We start from the raw sequence: 7,500 nt of genomic DNA, 5'->3' as shown, positions 1-7,500 counted from the left end.
TCGCGCAGAGCGGCAGCTCTGAGAAACAACCAGAGAAAGGTGGCAGTATTGTGTGGAGAGAGAGAGAGTAGCGGTGTCGCTGGGAGGAACGGTGAGGGAGGTGAGACACAGACAGGTGAAGTATGTAAGGAAAATGTAATGTGTGAGACAGGTAAAGTGAGTGAGGTGTGTGCTGAACAGGTAGGTGAAGTCAGCATAGCAGGTGAGACAGGTGAAGCTGTGGAGATGATGGAACAAGAGGTTTCTTTGAAATCAGCTCCACAAAAGAGACGCAGTAAGAGAAGGAATGTTTTAGCAGCAGCAAAAGCTAGCAAGCAGACAGACAGGAACATGATGACAGACAGGTAAACAGACAGACAGGAACATGATGACAGACTGGAATATGATGTCAGACAGGTAAACAGACTGTAGAGAGGAGCATGATGTCAGACAGGTAAACAGACAGACAGGAGCATGGTGTCAGACAGGTAAACAGACAGACAGGAGCATGGTGTCAGACAGGTAAACAGACAGACAGGAACATGATGTCAGACAGGTAAACAGACAGACAGGAGCATGGTGTCAGACAGGTAAACAGACAGACAGGAACATGATGTCAGACAGGTAAACAGACAGACAGGAACATGATGTCAGACAGGTAAACAGACAGACAGGAGCATGGTGTGAGACAGCTGGTTCTCTGACCACAGTGAGGTTTCTTTAACACTCAGTCAGCCAGTAAACCATGAAGACCTCTATCCAGTCACAATGTTTAAACCTTCTACAGACTAAGTGTATGAAGAGAGTAAACCATGAAGACCTCTATCCAGTCACAATGTTTAAACCTTCTACAGACTAAGTGTATGAAGAGAGTAAACCATGAAGACCTCTATCCAGTCACAATGTTTAAACCTTCTACAGACTAAGTGTATGAAGAGAGTAAACCATGAAGACCTCTATCCAGTCACAATGTTTAAACCTTCTACAGACTAAGTGTATGAAGAGAGTAAACCATGAAGACCTCTATCCAGTCACAATGTTTAAACCTTCTACAGACTAAGTGTATGAAGAGAGTAAACCATGAAGACCTCTATCCAGTCACAATGTTTAAACCTTCTACAGACTAAGTGTATGAAGAGAGTAAACCATGAAGACCTCTATCCAGTCACAATGTTTAAACCTTCTACAGACTAAGTGTATGACGAGAGTAAACCATGAAGACCTCTATCCAGTCACAATGTTTAAACCTTCTACAGACTAAGTGTATGAAGAGAGTAAACCATGAAGACCTCTATCCAGTCACAATGTTTAAACCTTCTACAGACTAAGTGTATGAAGAGAGTAAACCATGAAGACCTCTATCCAGTCACAATGTTTAAACCTTCTACAGACTAAGTGTATGAAGAGAGTAAACCATGAAGACCTCTATCCAGTCACAATGTTTAAACCTTCTACAGACTAAGTGTATGAAGAGAGTAAACCATGAAGACCTCTATCCAGTCACAATGTTTAAACCTTCTACAGACTAAGTGTATGAAGGGAGTAAACCATGAAGACCTCTATCCAGTCACAATGTTTAAACCTTCTACAGACTAAGTGTATGAAGGGAGTAAACCATGAAGACCTCTATCCAGTCACAATGTTTAAACCTTCTACAGACTAAGTGTATGAAGAGAGTAAACCATGAAGACCTCTATCCAGTCACAATGTTTAAACCTTCTACAGACTAAGTGTATGAAGAGAGTAAACCATGAAGACCTCTATCCAGTCACAATGTTTAAACCTTCTACAGACTAAGTGTATGAAGAGAGTAAACCATGAAGACCTCTATCCAGTCACAATGTTTAAACCTTCTACAGACTAAGTGTATGAAGAGAGTAAACCATGAAGACCTCTATCCAGTCACAATGTTTAAACCTTCTACAGACTAAGTGTATGAAGGGAGTAAACCATGAAGACCTCTATCCAGTCACAATGTTTAAACCTTCTACAGACTAAGTGTATGAAGAGAGTAAACCATGAAGACCTCTATCCAGTCACAATGTTTAAACCTTCTACAGACTAAGTGTATGAAGTAAACCTGTAAAAATATTTTCCTGACAAAAGTATATTTTATTCTTCAGTAAAACATCACATTAGCAACAAAGTCCAATCTGGTTTTACAGACCAAGAGGTTTTTAGATTAAAGAAAGTAATGTTCAAAACTCGTAAACAAATCTGTTAATGATTTTTAAAATGGCACGTTTATGCACTTTATTGAGTTTGTTAGCAGTTTTTAATGTTGTTCTTAACCTCTCATCCTTCATGAACACTTTTAAAATCGGCACTTTAAATCTGAACGGAGCAAGAGAGGCGAGAAAAAGAGCAATTTTATATGAAACAGCCAAACTTAAACACATTGATGTTTTATTATAAACACACAGTGACAGTATCAATGAAGTGGACTGGTGCAGAGAGTGGAGAGGGGAAGACATTTTAATACCTCACTGAGTGCAGGAGTGGGCATCCTGTTCTCTCAGTCTTTTACTCCAAAGTCTTTAGAGGTGCAACATGTCGTCCAGGGGAGGTGTCTTTTAGTCCGAGCTGCTTTTGAGCAGTTTAATATTGTTTTTATGAATATTTATGCTCCAAACAACGGTGCAGAGAGAAAGCGTTTCTTCTTAAAAGTCACTGAAAAATTGTAGGAATGTGGGTCATCTGATTCTGTATTTTTAGGAGGGGATTTTAATTGTACAGAAAAGGAGCTTTTAGAGCGTAACCATGCAGAGCCTCATCCAGTGTCCCAGCAGGCTCTGAAGCAGCTGGTCTCTTCCCATAGCCTGGTGGATGTATGGAGAAGGATGCACACAAGCTCCAGACAGTACACATGGTCCCACGTTAATGAGAACAGAATCTCCTTAGCTCGTCTTGATCGTTTTTATTGTTTTAAGCATCATTTGAGTATATTTAAAACATGTCAGATTTTACCAGTGGGTTTTACAGATCACTTGATGTTTTTATTAGAAACATTTGACCTAAAAGCGCCTACTGGCATTTTAATTCAGTTTTAACTATTGATCAAAGTTTTACAGAAGCACTAAATTATTTTTGGTTTTAGACAGAGGAAGAGTGAGTTTACCTGTCTAAGGCAGTGGTGGGACCATGGAAAGATTCAAATTAAATGACTGTGTCAACAGCATACTCTCAATGTTACACGTGATATCACCAGATCTATCAGAGACCTGGAGACTGATGTAGTGGAACTAGAACAAATGAGTGAGTCCACAGGAGATCGAGGATATATTGAAATCCTCAAAACTAAAAAGACGACTTTAGTCAACCTGCTGGACACCAAAGTACAAGGTGCACTGGTCCGGTCCCGAGTCCAGAATTTCACAGAGATGGATGCTCCCTCTAGCTTCTTCTTTAGCTTGGAGAGGAAACACGGGCAGAGGAAGTTGATCCACTCCCTGCTGTCAGACACGGGGCAGGAACTGAGTGAACCAGGCCAGATCAGGAAGAGAGCTGTTCAGTTTTACTCCTCATTGTTTAAGAGTGAGTACACAGAGAATGTTGAGCTGTTGGAGGAGTTCTGTAGTGGACTACCTCAGGTCTCTGAGGAGACCAACTCCCAGTTAGAGCGCCCTCTGGATGTACGTGAATTGTATACAGCCCTCCAGAGCATGCAGGGCCGCAAAGCCCCGGGCATTGATGGACTCACTGTAGAGTTTTATAAAGCCTACTGGGAGATCTTGGCTCATGATTATCTAGATGTGTGTAATGAAAGTTTGGCTACCGGTTCACTCCCGCTGTCCTGCCGTAGGGCCGTCATCACACTCTTGCCTAAAAAAGGAAACTTACAAGAGATGAAGAACTGGAGCCCTGCGTCTCTCCTCTGCACCGATTACAAAATCCTCTCCAAAAATCCTCGCCACTCGCCTGAGAGAAGCTATGGAGCAGGTCATCCATCTGGACCAGACGTACTGTGTGCCCGGCAGGTCAATGATAGATAATATCTATCTGATTCCAGATGTTTTGGAGGTCTGCAGTTCATTAGGCTTGAATACTGGTTTGATCTCATTAGATCAAGAAAAGGCATTTGACCACGTTGAGCACTGCTTCCTTTGGAAAACTATGAGGAGGTTTGGGTTCAGCGCTGGTCTCATTGCCAAGATCCAGGTGTTGTATGTTGAGTGTGCTGAAGATTAATGGTAGCTTGTGTGCTCCTTTTAGGGTGCATAGGGGCGTTCGGCAGGGCTGTGCTCTGTCTGGGATGCTCTATGCACTCTCCCTGGAACCCCTCCTTCAGAAGATCCGTACAACTGTTCATGGTCTGCTTTTACCTGGTTTTAATAGCAATATAGTTTTATCTGCTTATGCTGATGATGTTGTTGTTTTATTAAAAGACCAACAAGATGTAAACACATTAATCAGTGTAAGTGATAAGTTTTCTGTTATGTCCTCTGCCAAGGTCAACTGGAGTAAGAGCGAAGCTGTTGCTGTTGGTGTGTGGCGTGAAAGCCTCCCTGTCCTCCCTCAAAGCCTGGTGTGGAGAAGGGATGGCTTCAAATACCTCGGCCTCTTTTTAGGAGAGGAAAATGTTGTAAAGAAGAACTGGGAAAACATAACAGAAAAAGTAGAGAGCAAGTTAGCAAAGTGGAGATGACTACATTCCCAGATGTCGTATAGAGGCAGGGTACTGGTTTTAAACAACCTGGTAGCCTCTTTACTGTGGCACCGGCTAGCCTGTTTGGACCCCCCATCAGGTCTGTTGGCTCAGATCCAGAGCAAAATGATTAATTTCTTCTGGACTGGTTTGCATTGGGTGCCACAGGGTGTTTTGTTTTTATCCAGAGAGGAGGGGGGTCAGGGCCTTGTCCACCTTCAGGTTACAGTTTGTTCAGAAGTTTCTAACAGGACCTCCTGACTTAGTGTGGAGGGATGTGGCCAGCTGCATATTCAGGCAAGTAAATAACCTGGGACTGGATGCTGCTCTGTTTTTAACTGATTTAAAAATGTTAAAGTTAAGTGTGCTACCTCGGTTTTATCAAGGGGTTTTTAAATCCTGCACTTTATTTGACTGGAAACAACTTAAATATAACTCTCTGCACTGGTTGTTGATGGAGCCTTTAGTTTGTGGTGCCAGACTGGATGTGTGTTGCAGCTCCGTACCAGGACTGATGGGGGCGTTGTGTAGCACAAAGACCGTGTCACTGAAACAACTGGTGGACTCTGCGGGACCAGCACTCTCTGACATCCAGGCCGTGAGTTCTCTGTTGGGGGTCCGTTCTGCCAGACTGGTTCAGAGAAGTCTGGAGCTGTGGAGACAGAAGCTCTCTGCTAAGGAGAAGAGCCTGCTCCGAGTGTACAGTGAGGGAGGGGTTCAACCTGACCCCACGGACATGTTCCCTGACCTCCACCTCAACCCGGGGTTCACAGAGCTCAGTGGTCCCCTCCTGACTGTGAGAGACAATGAAACATTAAATCTGCACAGCGTGGACCAAAAGACTCTTTACAAAAACTGTGTGAAAAACATAAACCAGAAGAACCTGGCTGATCGAGCTGTCTCAGTGTGGACCGACAGACTCGGGGGGGCAGGCCCCTCAGTGGAGGACTCTGTACAAACCACCTTTAAAAAAACAAACTGGTGACCTTCAGTGGAGGATTTTACACGGTGCTATTGCTGCTAATGCGTTTTTATCTGTTATTAATCCAGTTCTTTTAAACGTCCTTTCTGTGCTCTGCCTGAGAATGTGTTTCATGTCTTTTCTGAGTGCACCAGACTTACTGTTTTTTTTAGTTTTTTAACTGTTTTTTTATTTTTTTAACTGTTTTTTTTTTTTTTTTTTTAACTGTTTTTTTATTTTTTTTAACTGTTTTTTTTAATTTTTTTAACTGTTTTTTTATTTTTTTAACTGTTTTTTTTATTTTTTTAACTGTTTTTTAAAAGATTTTTAGCTGGTGTTTTTATTTTTTTTAACTGTTTTTTTTAATTTTTTTAACTGTTTTTTTTAGTTTTTTAACTGTTTCTTTTAGTTTTTTAACTGTGTTTTTAGTTTTTTAACTGGTGTTTTTATTTTTTTAACTGGTGTTTTTAGTTTTTTAACTGTTTTTTTAGTTTTTTAACTGGTGTTTTTAGTTTTTTAACTGGTGTTTTTAATTGTTTTGGTGTTTTTTTTATTTTTTTAACTGTTTTTTTTTGTTTTTTTAACTGTTTTTTTTATTTTTTTAACTGTTTTTTTTATTTTTTTAACTGTTTTTTTTATTTTTTTAACTGTTTTTTTAGTTTTTTAACTGGTGTTTTTAGTTTTTTAACTGGTGTTTTTAGTTTTTTAACTGTTTTTTTAGTTTTTTAACTGGTGTTTTTAGTTTTTTAACTGGTGTTTTTATTTTTTTAACTGGTGTTTTTAGTTTTTTAACTGTTTTTTTAGTTTTTTAACTGGTGTTTTTAGTTTTTTAACTGGTGTTTTTAATTGTTTTGGTGTTTTTTTTATTTTTTTAACTGTTTTTTTTTGTTTTTTTAACTGTTTTTTTTATTTTTTTAACTGTTTTTTTTATTTTTTTAACTGTTTTTTTTATTTTTTTAACTGTTTTTTTAGTTTTTTAACTGGTGTTTTTAGTTTTTTAACTGGTGTTTTTAGTTTTTTAACTGTTTTTTTAGTTTTTTAACTGGTGTTTTTAGTTTTTTAACTGGTGTTTTTAGTTTTTTAACTGTTTTTTTTTGTTTTTTAACTGGTGTTTTTAGTTTTTTAACTGGTGTTTTTAGTTTTTTAACTGGTGTTTTTAGTTTTTTAACTGTTTTTTTTAGTTTTTTAACTGGTGTTTTTAGTTTTTTAACTGGTGTTTTTAATTGTTTTGGTGTTTTTTTTATTTTTTTAACTGTTTTTTTAGTTTTTTAACTGTTTTTTTTAGTTTTTTAACTGGTGTTTTTAGTTTTTTAACTGGTGTTTTTAGTTTTTTAACTGTTTTTTTTAGTTTTTTAACTGGTGTTTTTAGTTTTTTAACTGGTGTTTTTAGTTTTTTAACTGTTTTTTTTAGTTTTTTAACTGGTGTTTTTAGTTTTTTAACTGGTGTTTTTAATTGTTTTGGTGTTTTTTTTAGTTTTTTAACTGTTTTTTTTAGTTTTTTTAACTGGTGTTTTTAATTGTTTTGGTGTTTTTTTTAGTTTTTTAACTGTTTTTTTAGTTTTTTAATTGTTTTGGTGTTTTTTTTTCAGGTCCTGTTTTTATCAGTGGAATCCGTTACAGAAATGAAACTAAATTGAAGTGCCAACTTTCTAACTTTTTAATTGGTGAAGCAAAATTAGCTATTTATATTACAAGACGAGACAAGATACAGACCTAATGTTGATGTGGTGGCCTTGTGGAGGTGCAATATTAAAGCCCGGCTAAGGCTTGAGTTCTGTTTCCACAGGACCACGGGGAACATGGAAAAGTTCCTGGAGCTGTGGGGATATGAGGAAATAATGTGTTGTGTGTCAGAAAAAGGAGAGCTGAGCTTCAGAAACTGTCTCGGCTGTTAATGTGAAAGTGTTTGTTGATT

The sequence above is a fragment of the Labrus mixtus genome, chromosome 20 (genome assembly GCF_963584025.1).
Source record: "Labrus mixtus chromosome 20, fLabMix1.1, whole genome shotgun sequence".
Taxonomy (NCBI): Eukaryota; Metazoa; Chordata; class Actinopteri; order Labriformes; family Labridae; genus Labrus; species Labrus mixtus.
The sequence above is the reverse complement of the archived record's forward strand: the minus strand, read 5'-3'. Positions refer to the sequence as shown.